The sequence below is a fragment of the Hordeum vulgare genome, chromosome 5H (genome assembly GCF_904849725.1).
Source record: "Hordeum vulgare subsp. vulgare chromosome 5H, MorexV3_pseudomolecules_assembly, whole genome shotgun sequence".
Taxonomy (NCBI): Eukaryota; Viridiplantae; Streptophyta; class Magnoliopsida; order Poales; family Poaceae; genus Hordeum; species Hordeum vulgare.
In genome coordinates, this window is record NC_058522.1 from 480,310,821 (window position 1) to 480,326,274 (window position 15,454).

Genomic DNA, 15,454 nt, shown 5'->3' on the forward strand with positions numbered 1-15,454 from the left:
AAGGTGGACATTCTGATTCAGACGATTCAGACGAGTAGTGTTCTGAACGTCAAACACTTGTATATATATCTATGGTAGCTATTATTATGTACTGTTTGGACTAGTATCATGTACTGCTTGGACCAATTTATATATGTCTAGTTTCTGTTTGTGCCATTATAGTTTCGAAATTTGAATGGTTTAGCCCTTTCTAACTTCATTTGCTACTTTTGAATGGTTTAGCCCTTTCTAACTTCATGGTATCATGCATTTCGACCACATATATATACAAAAAGTCTTCAGTTCAAATAAGTTCAAAAAATGAAATCCCTTTTGTAACAGATCTGTTTTTGATTAAAACAATCATTTAAAAATGAAAGACCATTAGTCCCACGTGGCATGCAGCGGAACCACGTGGCGTGCAACGGAACCACGTGGCGTGCCGCGGAACCACTTTTGTTGTGGGGGTCGCTTTTCCTTCTTCTCCTTGTGCTAGATATTTGTTATGCATTAGGGAAAGAAGGAATAGCGACCATCATCGACGGTCCAAAAATAAGTAAATGCACGAAGAATACCAAATGAAGTCAGAAATTCTTGAAATATTGTGATGTGCCTTAGAATGGTGAATTTTGAACACACAAAAAGTATGGAGTTCAAATAAGTTCAAAAAAATGAAATCCCTTTGTAAGAGATGAGTTCTCGTTCGAAACCCTCATACTTCGAGAGAGATTGTCCGTTTTGTACACGAAGTGCATCCAGTTTTTGTCGTAGCCCTCTCAACTTTTTAACACATGCTATGTGGGTGAAATGATGATAGCATGCCAACTTTCAACATTTTCAGAGTTCATTTGTAGTGCTTTTCAATTTCAGGGTCAACTAGCTCAAAAAAACAAATAAGTAAATGCACGAAGAATACCAAATGAAGTCAGAAATTGTTGAAATTTTGTGATGTGCCTTAGAATGGTGCATTTTGAACACACAAATAGTATGGAGTTCAAATAAGTTCAAAAAAATGAAATCCCTTTGTAAGAGATGAGTTCTCGTTCGAAACCCTGATACTTCGAGGGAGATTGTCCGTTTTGTACACGAAGTGCATCCAGTTTTTGTCATAGCCCTCTCAACTTTTTAACACATGCTATGTGGGTGAAATGATGATAGCATGCCAACTTTCAACATTTTCAGAAAATAGTTTTGCATTATTTATTCAATTTCAAACACTTTTCATTATCATAGTTTTGTCAAATTCTCAAATATGCAAAAAGAATTTTTAATAAACATAGTTTTTAATTGAAAATAGCAAAATAGATAATATATTGGATAGTCAAAATTATTAATTAAGAAAATAGAAAATAGTTTTGCATTATTTATTCAATTTCAAACACTTTTCATTATCATAGTTTTCTCAAATTCTCAAATATGCAAAAAGAATTTTTAAGAAACATAGTTTTTAATTGAAAATAACAAAATAGATAATATTTTGGATAGTCAAAATTATTAATTATGAAAATAGAAAAAATTGAAACTATATTTGAAATCATAGAGAAAATTCAATCTAAATTCTCATTTGAATTTAGATTGAATTTTCTCTACAATTTCGAATATAGTTTCAACTTTTAGTGAGTTTAGGCCCGTAAGCCTGCTTTAGAGAGGAGCTCGATGGAGAAGCTGCGACGGGGATTATAAACAAGTGTTAGTCCCCCTCGCTGGGCGAGGTGGGACTAAACTTATCGTGCAGCCGAGGAGGGGCTTTAGTCCCGGGTGGAGCCACGCCCCGGGACTAAAGACCCCCTTTAGTCCCGGGTGGAGCCACGCCTTGGGACTAAAGACCCCCTGCTTCCCGCCTTTTGGTCTGCCGAAAAAGGGCCTTTAGTCCCGGGTCGTGGCTCCACCCGGGACTAAAGGGGGTCTTTAGTCCCGTATCGAGCCCCGAACCGGGACTAAAGATCCACCTATATAAGCGGGAGTTAGAAAATTTCCAACCCAAATCGTCCATTTCTCTTCTTCTTTCTCTCGTTCTCCTGCCCGGCGCGGCACATCGACGAACTCGACGACGCCATCAGGCTGCCCGCCGTCCTGCTCGCCGCCGCCTGCCGTCCTCCTCGCCGCCGCACCGTCCTCCTCGCGCCGCGCCGTCCTCCTCACCGTCCTCCTCGCCGTCGCGCCGTCCTCCTTGCCGTCCTCCTCGCCATCCTCCTCGCCGCCGCGCCGTCCTCCTCGCCGTCCTCCTCACCGTCGCGCCGTCCTCCTCGCCGCCACGCCATCCTCCTCGCCGCGCGCCGTCGACACCTCCGGCCGGTAAGCCCCCCGCCCCCTCCTCCCAACACTCCGACCAGTAGAAGAAAAGAAGAAAAAGGAGAAGAAAAGAAGAAAAAGGAGAAGAAAGGAAGAAAAAGGGAAGAAAAGAAGAAAAAGATTTTTTTGTCATTTAATTCCTATTGTTATTAGGTTTGTGCTAGATTATTAGGGTTAGTAATATTTAGAATTAGGAAAAAGGAAAATAAGAAGAGGAGAAGAAGAAAAGAAGAAAAAGGAGAATAAGAAGAGGAGGAGAGGAGAAGAAGAGGAAAAATAGAAGAAGAGGAGAAGTAGAAGAAGAGAAAAAATTAGAAGAGCAGGAGAGGAGAAGTAGAAGAAGAGAAGAGGAGAAGTAGTAGAAGAAGAGGAGAAGTAGAAGTAGAAGAAGAAGTAGTAGAAGAAGAAGAAGAAGTAGAAGTAGAAGTAGAAGTAGAAGAAGAAGTAGAAGAAGAAGAAGAGGAGAAGTAGTAGAAGAAGAGGAGAAGTAGAAGTAGAAGAAGAAGTAGAAGAAGAGGAGAAATAGAAGAAGAGGAAAAATTAGTTTAGGGTTACAAGAAGATAAAGGCATCGTACCTGAACCACTCCGTGATGAGTGGGAATTGAGAGCAAGAAATTGGTTCCTTGCGCATGGTGGGTCGTACGACGAAAAAACAGGGAACCTCATCTGCAATGACGGTCTTAGGATACCTAGGGAGAATTGGAAAATGATAGTGAAAGAAATTAAGGAGGGAAAAAGAAAGTTCACTGCAGATAGAGATAAAGATTTGCTCACACTGGTCCTCGGCAATGACGAACATGGAGGACGAACGCGAGGCTTCGGTCCTTCTTACCCGTGATGGCTTGGGTTTGCGAGAGACCAAGACACTTACAGAAGCCGAGAGAGAGCAATGAAGCGGCAGCAGGATGAGGAGAATGACAAGTTCAACCAGTTGCTTGCCAGGATTAACGAGCAACAGAAGAAAATTGATGAGCTTAGAGGAGTACCGCGCCAGGAAGATCCTGCACTTGATATTACCGGTGCCCCATCTAAGCGGAACAGCAGCGTGGCTGAATCTGAGGCCCCGCCCGACGATGCACGAAGAATGATAGAGGGTGGTCCCGGCTACCCCGTGGATGGAATCAAGGAGTCAACATCATGTGAACTCCATCAGAAGTTCAAGAACATATCCATGAAGGCGACCGTCGGACAAGCTTTACCTTCTGGCCCTGATGCATGCTGGCATGGCCGTGAGATTCTAGCTGGCTTTGCTAAAGTCGGGGTGGATGAAATCATCACGGGGTTTAATGATATGGAGCTCGACATAGCTGGACCCAAAGATGAGAGGACACTCGGAGAAGTACTGGGTGGAGTCATCCTATGGGACAAGAACTACATCAAGCTTCCAGGCTCGGCCCCAAGGACAACACCGCCTCCGAGTCGTCGCAGGTCACCTACACCTCCATTACCTCCAAGCCCTCCACATGACGTCGGCCAGCACAACACGAGTCCATCTCGATCACTGCCGCCGGACTTGGGTCGTCCGTCTCCGCCGCCGCCCGCACAGGATACTAAGCGGAAGCGTGCCACCAAGAACGCTCCACCGACGTTTCCTAAGCGACGGAGCCCCCCAAAGCGCAAATGGTCGCCCCTCCCAAAGGTACCTCATGCTAATCTTCCTATCAGACCTTATGATCGTACCCCCGAGGAAAACGCCAGGATAGCAAAGGAACAACATGATGCGCAGATGAAAAAGAAGGAACCTGAGCCCCGCCTGGAATATACCGAGAAGCAAATAGCATGGGCAAAAGACTTCATAACCCTTCCATCATAGTATGACTTACACTATAAGCCTGATGAATATACACGCACATTGCAGAAGGAAGTGAAAAAGAGCAGCTCATGTGCAAGTGCAAGTGGGAGCAGATCAAGTTCAACTACAAGCAAGAAAAAATCAGACGTTCCTCAGCTTGGACGATAGACCAAACAGTCGATCCCACCCCTCAAGGTGTTAACCGAGAATGTTCCTCCTCCGGTGCAGGGGCAAGCTTTTGAAAGAGCAAAGGAGTTGGCGGCTGAATGTGGTATCTCGGTTGAAGATTTGCTGGCTTCCCAAGACGGCAGGATACCCAAGGCTGTGGTAGCCCCTAAGCCACAGTTTGTCATGGGAGAGCCTTTGGTCAGCAAAGATGATCTCCCAACAAATATGCGTTACTTGCATAAATGGTACTTAAGTGAATCAAAGAATGGGAGAACGATGATCGTGCTGAGTGTCCCACGGGAGTACTACGGCTGCTCCGAAGAAATCCATATCGACTTTGATGAACTCTTCCAGATGTACAATGGCGACGCCCTCGACAAATCGCTTATGAGTTGCTATTGTCTGTAAGTTTTTCAATTCGTTGTCTACATATAACTTGTTTAGTTATTTCAATTCATTGTCTATATATAACTTGTACTCTATTATGCAGAATGAAGATTTTGGATTGTAAAAGTAAGAGCATCCTAAATATTGGGTTTATTGACCCAGATAAAATACATATAGCGACGCTAACTGATAAACCCAAGGAGACGGAGGAAAACCTTCTAAGGTTTCTAATAGATCAAAATTTTTGTGACCACATACTGTTTCCATACAACTTTAGGTGAGGGTCTTTACTCTGTTGTGTCCATTCACTTATAAGTGTAATTGATAAGTTACTAACACACACACACACACACACACACACACATATATATATATATACCTGTGCAGCTTCCATTGAATTCTGTTGGCCATTCAAATTGATAAGGGAAGAGTTGATGCCTTCGACCCATTATCGAGACCCTTGGAACAGTTCCAAAGCCTGCAGGACATGCTCCAAGGGTAATTTTAATCATTCTTGCGCTCTATCGGTCTCTTTCGATGATTTTCTGATATATCAATTAATGAAATACTTAGCAAATCATTATCCTTGTCGGGCAGGGTTTGGAAGCGGTTCAAGTGCGTGACTCCCGGTAACTTTCCTGAGAAGCTGACCTTTAGAGCGGCTCAGGTAAGTAGTAGTATGATATACTTCTATTAATTTTCAATACATTTATGATGCTAGATTATTATTTTGATTATATATATTCTATTCTCGTAAAGTGCGACCAGCAGCCACGGGGAACGCATCTATGTGGATACCATGTTTGCGAGACCATTCGCACGTTTACCTCGGAGCTCAAGGATCACAGATTCGACGTAAGCAATGAACATACACACCTCTATTTTTACCCTTCATTCTTTGTTATCATGATTGATATTCATATTCATCTTCTCTTCTTATATAGCACACGGCCATGAGGACGAAGGTCCTACCAGAGCAACGCGCGATTGCTGTTGCAGAGGAGCTTGCGGGATTTCTGAGGACGGAAGCTATAGATGACAAAGGACGATTTAGTGTAACTAGGGGCCATTACTGATGTTCGTCCATGTAATTGAATAGACGGGCTCTAGTCCCAATAATTCAGATCTCCATATAATTGTATATATATGCTCGCTTGTAAGATAAGTTAATCTTATATATATATGCATAATTATTTCTATTTAAATTATATGAAAACTAATTCCCGAACACCAAATGAGGCATCACGTTAATCTCCCGAGCACCTAAACCCTAAAACCCTAAAACCCAAAAATAATTTCATTCAAAAAAAACCCCAAAACCAGCAAAATCTGAAAATCTTTAGTCCCGGTCCGTGTAACGAACCGGGACTAAAGGGCCTACCCCTGGGGCGCTACGAGGCGCCCACGTGGAGCACCTTTAGTCCCGGATTGTAACAGGGCCGGGACTAAAGGTTAGGCCTTTAGTCCCGCCCCTTTAGTCTCGGTTGGTGAACCGGGATGTAATGCCCCAAGTGTAGGACTTTCCCTTTTTGTAACCTACTTCATGTGGGACCACCTTGTCAGAGATTGTGATGTTGTCATTTTGAGCCATGATTTCATGTGTGTCCCTTATTACTTGCTTCCCTTGCATGCATGCATAACATATCATTCCTTGCCATACCTTATGATTGCATGTCATGATCATGTTTGCATATGTTCTTACTAGGAGTTAGTATTGTGGTGTTATGATTGCATGTGATCTTGCTAGGTGTGATGTTGTGGTATGGTAATTTCTTGTGTTGATGCACATGTGATGATGGTGTGTGGAGTGTAGGAGTGAGTGCTATGTAATCTCAAAGTTCCTTGCTATTTCAAACCCTTTTCCTTTCCTTTTATCTCATGTTCAAAATTTCATCTTCCCAAAAATGGTTCTAAAATGTCTTGTGTTTAGGGATTAAGGTGAGTGTGTAGTTATGCTAGCTTGGTGATTTTTGAGAGTGTTTTATACAGGTGGCAATGGCACAAAACAGCAAACTTAATGCTGTTTTGTAAAATATTTGCATACTCTAAAAATCTTGTTCTTTTTTTTTAAATTTAGGTCATATCTTTCTATGACCAGGAGATTTTTCCTTTTAAGTTTATTCCCACCAGATTGTTGTTTTATTTCTTTCCTTCTTGGTTTTTCTTTTATTTGAGAAAGGCACTCGGCCTTTCTTATAGGTCGCTTGTGGGCTCCCTCCCACCGTAGCTGGCCCATCTCCTTCTCCCAGCGCCAAGCCCACGCGCGGCGTCCCTCTGGTCTCCCTCCTCCCTGACGCCGTCACTCCCCCCCGCCGTGCGCAACTTTCCGTCAGGCATGAGAGAGAGAGGGAGTTGACGCCGTGAGCAGCAACATCGAGGACCCCCTTTAAAACGCGTTGGCGTCCGTGCCAGTTGCCTAGGGTTCCTCTTCCCCCCTCAGCCGCCGCCGCCACCTCTCCCATCCCCATCTCCATCTCTCCCTTCCTCCCCAGGTAGCTTCTGTAGGAGGATCCGGCAGGGAAGGCAGCAGCTCCTCGCCGGCGTCCGCTGCGTCCCCATCACCGTTCGCCGCCGTCGTCATGCCCGGAAGCTCGGGGTGGATCACCGCGATCCATTCCCGGCGCTAGGGGCCCCGGGGACCGACCACAACGTCGGAACCGAGCTCGTCTAGGGCTCGCCCGCGGTGTCTTCCACCTCTCCTTCGGTTCTGCAGTTCAAGGACTTCTTCGTCGACGGCCTTCTTCCCCTCCGGCGCCTCTCCCTCCACAGTTCGGCCCCTTGCGTCCCCAAGGTGAGGCTGCACGTCTCCCCTGTGCCTCTTCCTCCTTAGGTCGGCCGGAATCGCCGTGGTGCTGCGTTGTGTTTTTCCCTGTCAGTAGATCGGCAGCAGTTGTGAGTGGTGCAGTAGTTGGGCGAGATTGTGTGTGTGTGTGTGTTCGTAGCAGGTACCTCCCCAGCGTAGCAGTAGATCAGCAGTAGTAGCGCTCCCCTCCTCGCAGCTACAGCAGGTCGTGCCAGCAGAGTACCTGTCGCCGACGACTCTGCGTGTGGAGAGAGCAGGCAGTAGCGGTAGCATACCTTGCTCATCGCCTCTGTTCCGTCAGTCGTCGTAGCGTAGCATAGTGGTAGATACGTGTTTGTGTTATCGTCAGGTGCAGGGTTCGAATCCCATGCGTTGCACCCCCTTTTTATCTTGCCTGTTTTCTTTCCTGTTTTTGCAGTAGGGCAGCACAACAGAGTATAACCTCTGATTGGGTCCTTCTCTGTCGAGCCCCATGGGCATAGCAGAGTGGGTTGTTGCAGTAGAGAGCACCAGGAGGTTCAGGGTTCAAATCCTGACCCCTCTTGCTATTGTTTTCTTTCCTGTTGTTTTTTCCCTTCTGCTGTATTTTTTTTACTCCCTTCTTACTATTGCTGATCTTGTGCCAATCAAAGGTGGCCATGGAATTTTGTATTTTTTTCCCTTGCTGTTATAGTTGTGCTAGGTGATGTAGTGTGTGTGGATGTGCTTGTGAGAGATGTGCATGTGAGTGTGTTTCCCTTGTGCTTGGAGTGGGCTCTTGCACCATGTGGGGCTAGTAGATTGTGATGTGTGTGCATTAGCTTGTGGTAGCACTAGTATAGATATGTGTGTGAGAGCCTCACCCATGGCAAGGCATGAAGAGCATTGTTGTGCACATGAGTTGGTAGTGTGTGGTGGTGTTGGATTCATTTAGGGAGTGTAGATATTGTATGTTCTAACTAGTTTTAGTAGGACTAGCTTTGTGTCATGCTAGATATGTGTGTGGTGTGGACCTTCCCACCTTTGCAAGTGGTGCACCTCCTCATGTTTAATATGAGAGAGAGCATGTTGTGTGTGTGGGGTTGGCTTGTGATAAGCATTGGTGTTGTTGATGTGCATGACACAAACATGGGGTTCAAACCCCCATGTCACTTTTCATTTTGCACATGAACTCACCCTTTAGTTGTTGTCTTAGATTGATTCTTTATGGAGTTGCATATTCGGTTTTGTTGCAAGTTTGGTCTTTGATTCCATGGAATAGGTGGAGCCCAAGGGCATGGGTATTTGTGTGATAGAAGTAGGGGTTTGTGCTCAACACCATAGTGGTATCAATTACCTCTTGGTGACATGTGTGTGCAAACTATGCCTAGACAAAGTGGGCATGTGGCTGGAAAATTCCAGATTTTTGAACTCTGAAAATTTCACTAAGTCTGGGATGCTGGAAACATTTACTTCCCCTGTAGATGAGGATGTGCTGGTCATTCTGTTGAGAACTGGCCTTGGATCAGTGCTAGTATTTTGAACCTGGTATGTTTGTGAAGCTTCCTGTCAATGTTCAATTCATTTGGAGTCCAGTAGCTTGTGTTTTGATTGCTGTCAAAAAGCTTCAGAACAGAAACAGAAACTCAGGTGCAGGAATTTTCACTAAGTCCCTGAGATCTGATGGTTTTGGGAAAGTTTGTGGCCTTGTATCTTCTATAGTTTAATTTATTTTGCTGTGATTCTTGCTGGTGCTTGTAGTGTTCTTGGTTGGCAACAGCCACATATATTATTTGTCATGTTTGAAGACCTGTAGCTATGTTGCATGTTGCTCCCAAACAGCTAAGATGCAGATTCTGGCAGATTATGTAGTTTTGCCATTTTGTTCAAAGTTTGTGCTTAATTGATGTTGTGGTGTTCTACCTTGCTCCATTTAATTCATGTTGGGTTATTACATGTCTTGGCTACCTGGGAATACCAGAATTGTGCCAATTGTGTGTGTGGTGTTGAATCTTTCACGTAGAGCTTCATATCTTGTTTCGTTGATTCCCGTTGATCCGTAGCTCCGCTTGCAATGTTCCTTATATGGTTTTGCACCGTTTTTACGAGCTGCACCTGTTCATGTCATTCTCATACCTGTCAAAATAGTTTAGTGCAAAGTTCTGTCCAGAAACTTGCTGTAGTTTATTTTTGCTCGTGCTAGTGATAGAAATAGGGGTGCATGGTCAACTTGCATCTCATGCATCATGTGATTGTTGCATTTTGAGGTGCTGCTGTTCATTGGCTGTTATTCTTATGTTGGGTAGCACCGGGAGCGGAGAACGAATACGTGGAGTCAGGAGAGTACGTGCAGAACGATCCAGAACCATTCCAAGCCGAGGATATCACAGGCAAGATGATATGACCTTGATTCCATCTCTATACTTGTTATGTTAGTTTCGATTCCATGTCATATTGCTCGCTGCCTACCACTGAAATTAAATTGCCTCTTCATATGCCATGAGCCCAAACACCGTACTCTTTCCTAGCAAACTTGTATGGCTAGGTAGGCTTGCTCAGCTACTAATGTTAGCATTGTTAGTTGCAGGTGTTTTAAAACTCATGTGATGACATGAGCTTGATATCATTATATTAAATTATGTTATTTAATTAATGCACCTATATACTTGGTAAATGACGGGAGGCCTAGCCTTTTTCCGGGTGTCTTGTTCCGTTATTGCCGCCTTAGTTACCGGTTACCGGTGTTTGATTCCATAATGACCGCTCCTAACACGTTCGGGGTTGTTATGGGGACCCCCTTGATAAATTGCGTAGTGTTAAGGCTTGTCCGGCAGGACCCAACATTGGTTCTAATTTTCTAATCACTTAATAATAAACTGCATAGGGAATAGCTACCCCGAGGATCCTAATCAACAACCCGGGCCAGTGCTCCTCATGAGTGTTGGTCCAACCACCTAGCAGTCGGCAAGACCACCCCGGGGAAACTTGAGGTTTGGTCCTTGTCCACTTTGCATAGACGGTGTTGTCCTGAGACTGAGATACGCGGCTCTTATCGGGTCGTCGACACACCGGGAGGTCCTGCTAGCCTTGTCTTACCTTAGCGGTATATCTTGCGTATAGGAATCCCAGTGAAGCTTTGGTTTCACCCAGAGTTGAGGTTTTCCTCTAAGGAATCTGACGAGTTCACGAGATTCGTGATAGAGGATGCCTTTGCGGCCTGTGTTCATTTGTGATGGACTAGTTGGAGCACCCCTATAGGGTTTAATCTTTCGGAAAGCCGTGCCCGCGGTTATGTGGCAACTTGGAATATTTTGTTAATATCCGGTATTAGAGAACTTAAACATAATCTAATAAAACTGCCAACTGTGTGCTAACCGTGACTGTCCCTTCGAAGATCTCTCTTCGACCGGGAACACGGTGGGGTTATGAATGCCGTAGGTAGGTGTTCAGGATCACTTTCTGATCAAGTAATCCCGACCGTTAGTGTAGACCACTTTCCCTTCTCTTTTGCGTAAGTTAGCCACTTATTCTATTATAGGATGCAGCAGCCTGAAACACTTCATCCCTTCCTTACCCAATAACATGACTAGTTCTGGCACCAAGGTCTTAGATTGCTGAGTCCCCGTGGCTCACGGATTCCTCCGAAACTCCCAGCAAGTACAGGTACCCCAGAGGCAGATGATCCCGACGGCACCCAGCTGGCGTGGCAGTACGACGAGGAGACAGACCGCCTTTACGCGAACTATCCAGAGGACTGAGCCGTGGTCGTGATCGTGGGCCTGCAGCGGGTAGCATAGAATTTTCCATGTTTTGTAGTCCGTACCGGAACTACCTTGTTTGTATCTGTGTTGTACTCTGAGTTATTAATAAGAAGACAGTTGAATCCCGAATTGTCTACTTGTATTGTTATTTTGTGCTATGTTACTTGCTTGCGAAACGCTTAGATGCGCTTCTTTCCTATTCGAGGGCCTCGACCCCCAGATCGGAAAGGACCGCATCTTGGTCGTTACAAGTTGGTAATCAGAGCCTTACGACCATAGGAGCCTTAGTGTGATCGTATTTGGCCGAGTCGAGTCTAGAAAATGTTTTGAGTCTTAGTTATATCGGAGAGTAGGTTTTTTTTCCTCCTCTTCTTTGTTCTGGTGAGGCTTTCGTCTTAGGAAATCTTTAACTCTACTCCTTTTCTCGCTCAAATTTTTTTAGGATCACGCGGGTACTTGTGAAATCTATATGATTTCGATGTGACGGAATCATGTCCTGGTGCCTCCTGTCTGCTCTAAGTATCAGGGGAGGTGAGCTCCAGGGATTATCACGCACATCGCCATCATTCAGATTTCTGAGTATCTAAGAACGGAGGGTGTTCGTTGTTGCTTCAATACGGGTAGTGGTGAGATAACCCCGACGTCCCCAGTACTGGTGTAGATTGTTTGGGGGTACTACCACACTTTGTATCGTTGTGATCACGAGGATCTGTTGTAGACGAAGGTCTGAGATGCTGGTGGTGTGTTGAAGGATGTGATATAGGTGACGGCTTAGTTTAGGAGTTGTGTGAAATACTCCTTGTATCCGTGTGCCTGATTGCATGACCAGTTATTTCGGGAATTCATAGGTGGGATATCTAGTAGTATCTTATAGGACTATCTTCCTACAGACGCTTGATTGAGGTTTGAGGAAATCTCCGTCATATGTTTGTTCCGAGCAGTTCTAGCTCACACTTGTTGCAGTGGCCCTTATCGGAATTTTGTCGACTGTTACTTTGAGGATGCACTCTTGCTATGTTGTTCGAGTGCTATGCTAAATTCTATTCAGATATTCTGTCTTTTGATTCAACAATATCTTCAATTATTCTGTGGACTAATATGCTGTCCATCTTCAGGATGGCTCCACCAACTCGTCAGACCTCAGCACGTGAGGATATGCCGCCTCCACCTCCTCCTTCGCCGCCGCCGCCGCCTCCTCCTGCAGAGGCCTGGCAGGCGATGATGGCAGCTACCAATGCAAACACTCAGATGTTGTTGCAGTTGATCCAGGAGAGAACCAATCATCAGCAGGGCAATTTCCAGCAGGGTGGCAATAACTTCGCCAGTCTGAGTCAGTTCCTGTCAAACTAGCCTAAGACGTTCACTTCTTGTGACCAGCCGTTTGATGCGGAAGATTGGATCCGTGATATGAACAAGCATTTCGAGTGTAGCAATGTGCGTCCAGAGGACTATGTCAAGTTTGCAACATTCCAGTTGAAGGGGCAGGCTTCTATTTGGTGGCAGCAGCTTAAGGACTCCAGAGGTGGCAGGGTAATGACTTGGGACGAGTTTTGTTGTGACTTCAAGTCCCACTACATCCCTTCCAGTTTTGTTGAGGAGATGCGTGAGAAGTTCAGGCGCTTGAAGCAGGGCAACAATTCTGTGTACAAGTACAATGTCGAGTTCCACGAGCTGGCCCGTTACGCGCTGCAGGATATTCCGGATCAGAAGAGCAAGATATACCAGTTCAGGGGTGGCTTGAAGGAGGATTTGCAGTTAGCACTCGCTTTGCACGATCCTGAGGAGTTTGACAAATTCTATAACTTAGCTCTCAGAGCAGAGGCAGCCTTGCTCATGGTGGAGAACTCCAAGAAACGTTTCAGAGATTCCAGCTCTTCCTCGACTCAGGTGGTTCAGAAGCAACAGAGGTTTTGGGTTTCTCCTCCTCCTCCTTGGCACTCTCAGCAGCCGACGCACTCAGGTGGACGTGGTTCTTCCCACCCACCCAACCCTGGATTCCAGCAGAGATATCAGCATCAGAAGCAAGGGCCTTGTCACGCCCAAGATGCGACCCTATCCTCAATTTGGCACGAGGGCCTCGTTAGGGATAAAAGCGCATCTCGTCGTGTCGCAAGAATGGATATCGTTACAAGTACATGTACTGAAAAGAAGAGATATATAAAGAGTTGGCTTACACTCGCCACAAGCTACATCAGAGTCACATCAGTACATTACATAATCATCAAGAGTAAGAGCAGGGTCCGACTACGGACGAAAACAAACGATAAAAGAAAGAACGACGTCCATCCTTGCTATCCCAGGCTGCCGGCCTGGAACCCATCCTAGATCGATGAAGAAGAAGAAGAAGAAGCAACTCCAAATGAACAATCAACGCGCTCGCGTCAAGTAATCTTTACCTGTACCTGCAACTGGTGTTGTAGTAATCTGTGAGCCACGGGGGACTCATCAATCTCATTTCCAAAGGTATCAAGACTAGCAAAGCTTAATGGGTAAGGCATGGGTAAGTGGTGAGGTTGCAGCAGCGGCTAAGCATATATTTGGTGGCTAAACTTACGAGTACCAGAAATAAGAGAGGGAAGATCTACGTTTAGCGGACGTGAACTACAGATGATCAAATGAATGATCCTGAACACCTACCTACGTCAGACATAACCCCACCGTGTCCTCGATCGGAGAAGGAACTCACGAAAGAGACAGTCACGGTTACGCACACAGTTGGCATGTTTTAGTTAAGTTACTTCAAGTTATCTAGAACCAGTGTTAAACAAAGTTTCCACGTTGCCACATAACCGCGGGCACGACTTTCCGAAAGATTTAACCCTGCAGGGGTGCTCCAACCAGTCCATCACAAATTACCACAAGCCGTATAGAAATCCTCAATCACGAAGCTCGCGATCTCGTCGGATTCCCTAGTGGAAAACCTCAACTCTGAGATTACCCAAAGCATCACCGGAATCCCGATGCACAAGATATCTCGTCAAAGGTAAAACTAATCCAGCAAGGCCGCCCGACGTGTCGACGATCCCGATAGGAGTCGCGTACCTCGTTCTCAGGACACGACGGATAAGCACAGCGTACGGTGGCCTGATGGAAATCTCCCGAGTTGCCCCTGGTTGGCCCCGCAAACGGCTCTAGTTTGGACCAACACTCATGAGGAGCACTGGCCCAGGGGTTGATTAAAATAGACCGCGGGTGCCGGCGGGTCCCTATGCATTATTATTAGGTTATTAGGCAAATGTAGTACCAAAGTTGGGCCTTGCCAGACCAGCTTTAATCTAAAACGAATTATCAAGGGGGTCCCCATAACAACCCCGATCATGTTAGGAGCGCTCAATTATGGAACATAACACCGGTAGCCGGTAACTAAAAGGGGGCAAAGGTGGAACAAAACACCAGGCTAGAAAGGCCGAGCCTTCCACCTTTTACCAAGTATATAGGTGCATTAAATTAAATAGCATTAATATGGTGATATAACAAGGAACCCATATTTTCACATGGAAGCATCTGCACCTGCAACTAGCAACGCTATCACCGGGTTAAGCAAGCAGCAACATAGCCAATCAGTGGTTTGCTAGGTCGAACAGGTTGATGGTAATCATGGCATTGTTGAGAGGCTGTTATTTAACTGGTGGTAGGCAACGAGACATAATCGATAGAAGCGATAAAACTAGCATGGCAATGATAGTAATGGTATCTGGGGAAATGATCATCTTGCGTGAGATCCCGCTTGGAAGAAGAATGCCTCCGTGAAGCAGACGAACCGACGTAGTTGAACGGGTCCTCACAATCCGGCATGCTGCGGAACTCTATCGAGACAAAGCAAACCAGAAACACAAATCAACACACGGAATTCACCACACGAGACACAACACAAATGATGCATGAGCTACTGAGTACATGCAAGTCACGGCATGACAATCACACAATCAAACACTATACATTAAGTGAAGTTCAATATGCACGAGTTGCATATTGAAGAAACTCCACGTTAATTATTTAATTCACTCCCAGTTATCTACACGGCAATATTAATGTTGTCAAACATGCAAGAGGTGGAGCGGAAATTAAACTACCTATCTAGGCATTTTAAATGAGGTCGGAAATGACATATAGCATCTCCAAGACGATCTCACATGTTAATTTACAATTCTTACCAGATCTGAACTAATGCATATAATTAGTTGTTAAACAGAAAAAAAAATAGGTTCACGTGTTTTTATGCGTCAAGGCAAGCAATCTACACATAAAGAACATCTCCAACGGAGCTACGGATCAAAAGATACAAGCACCGCAAGATATGATGACATGAATGC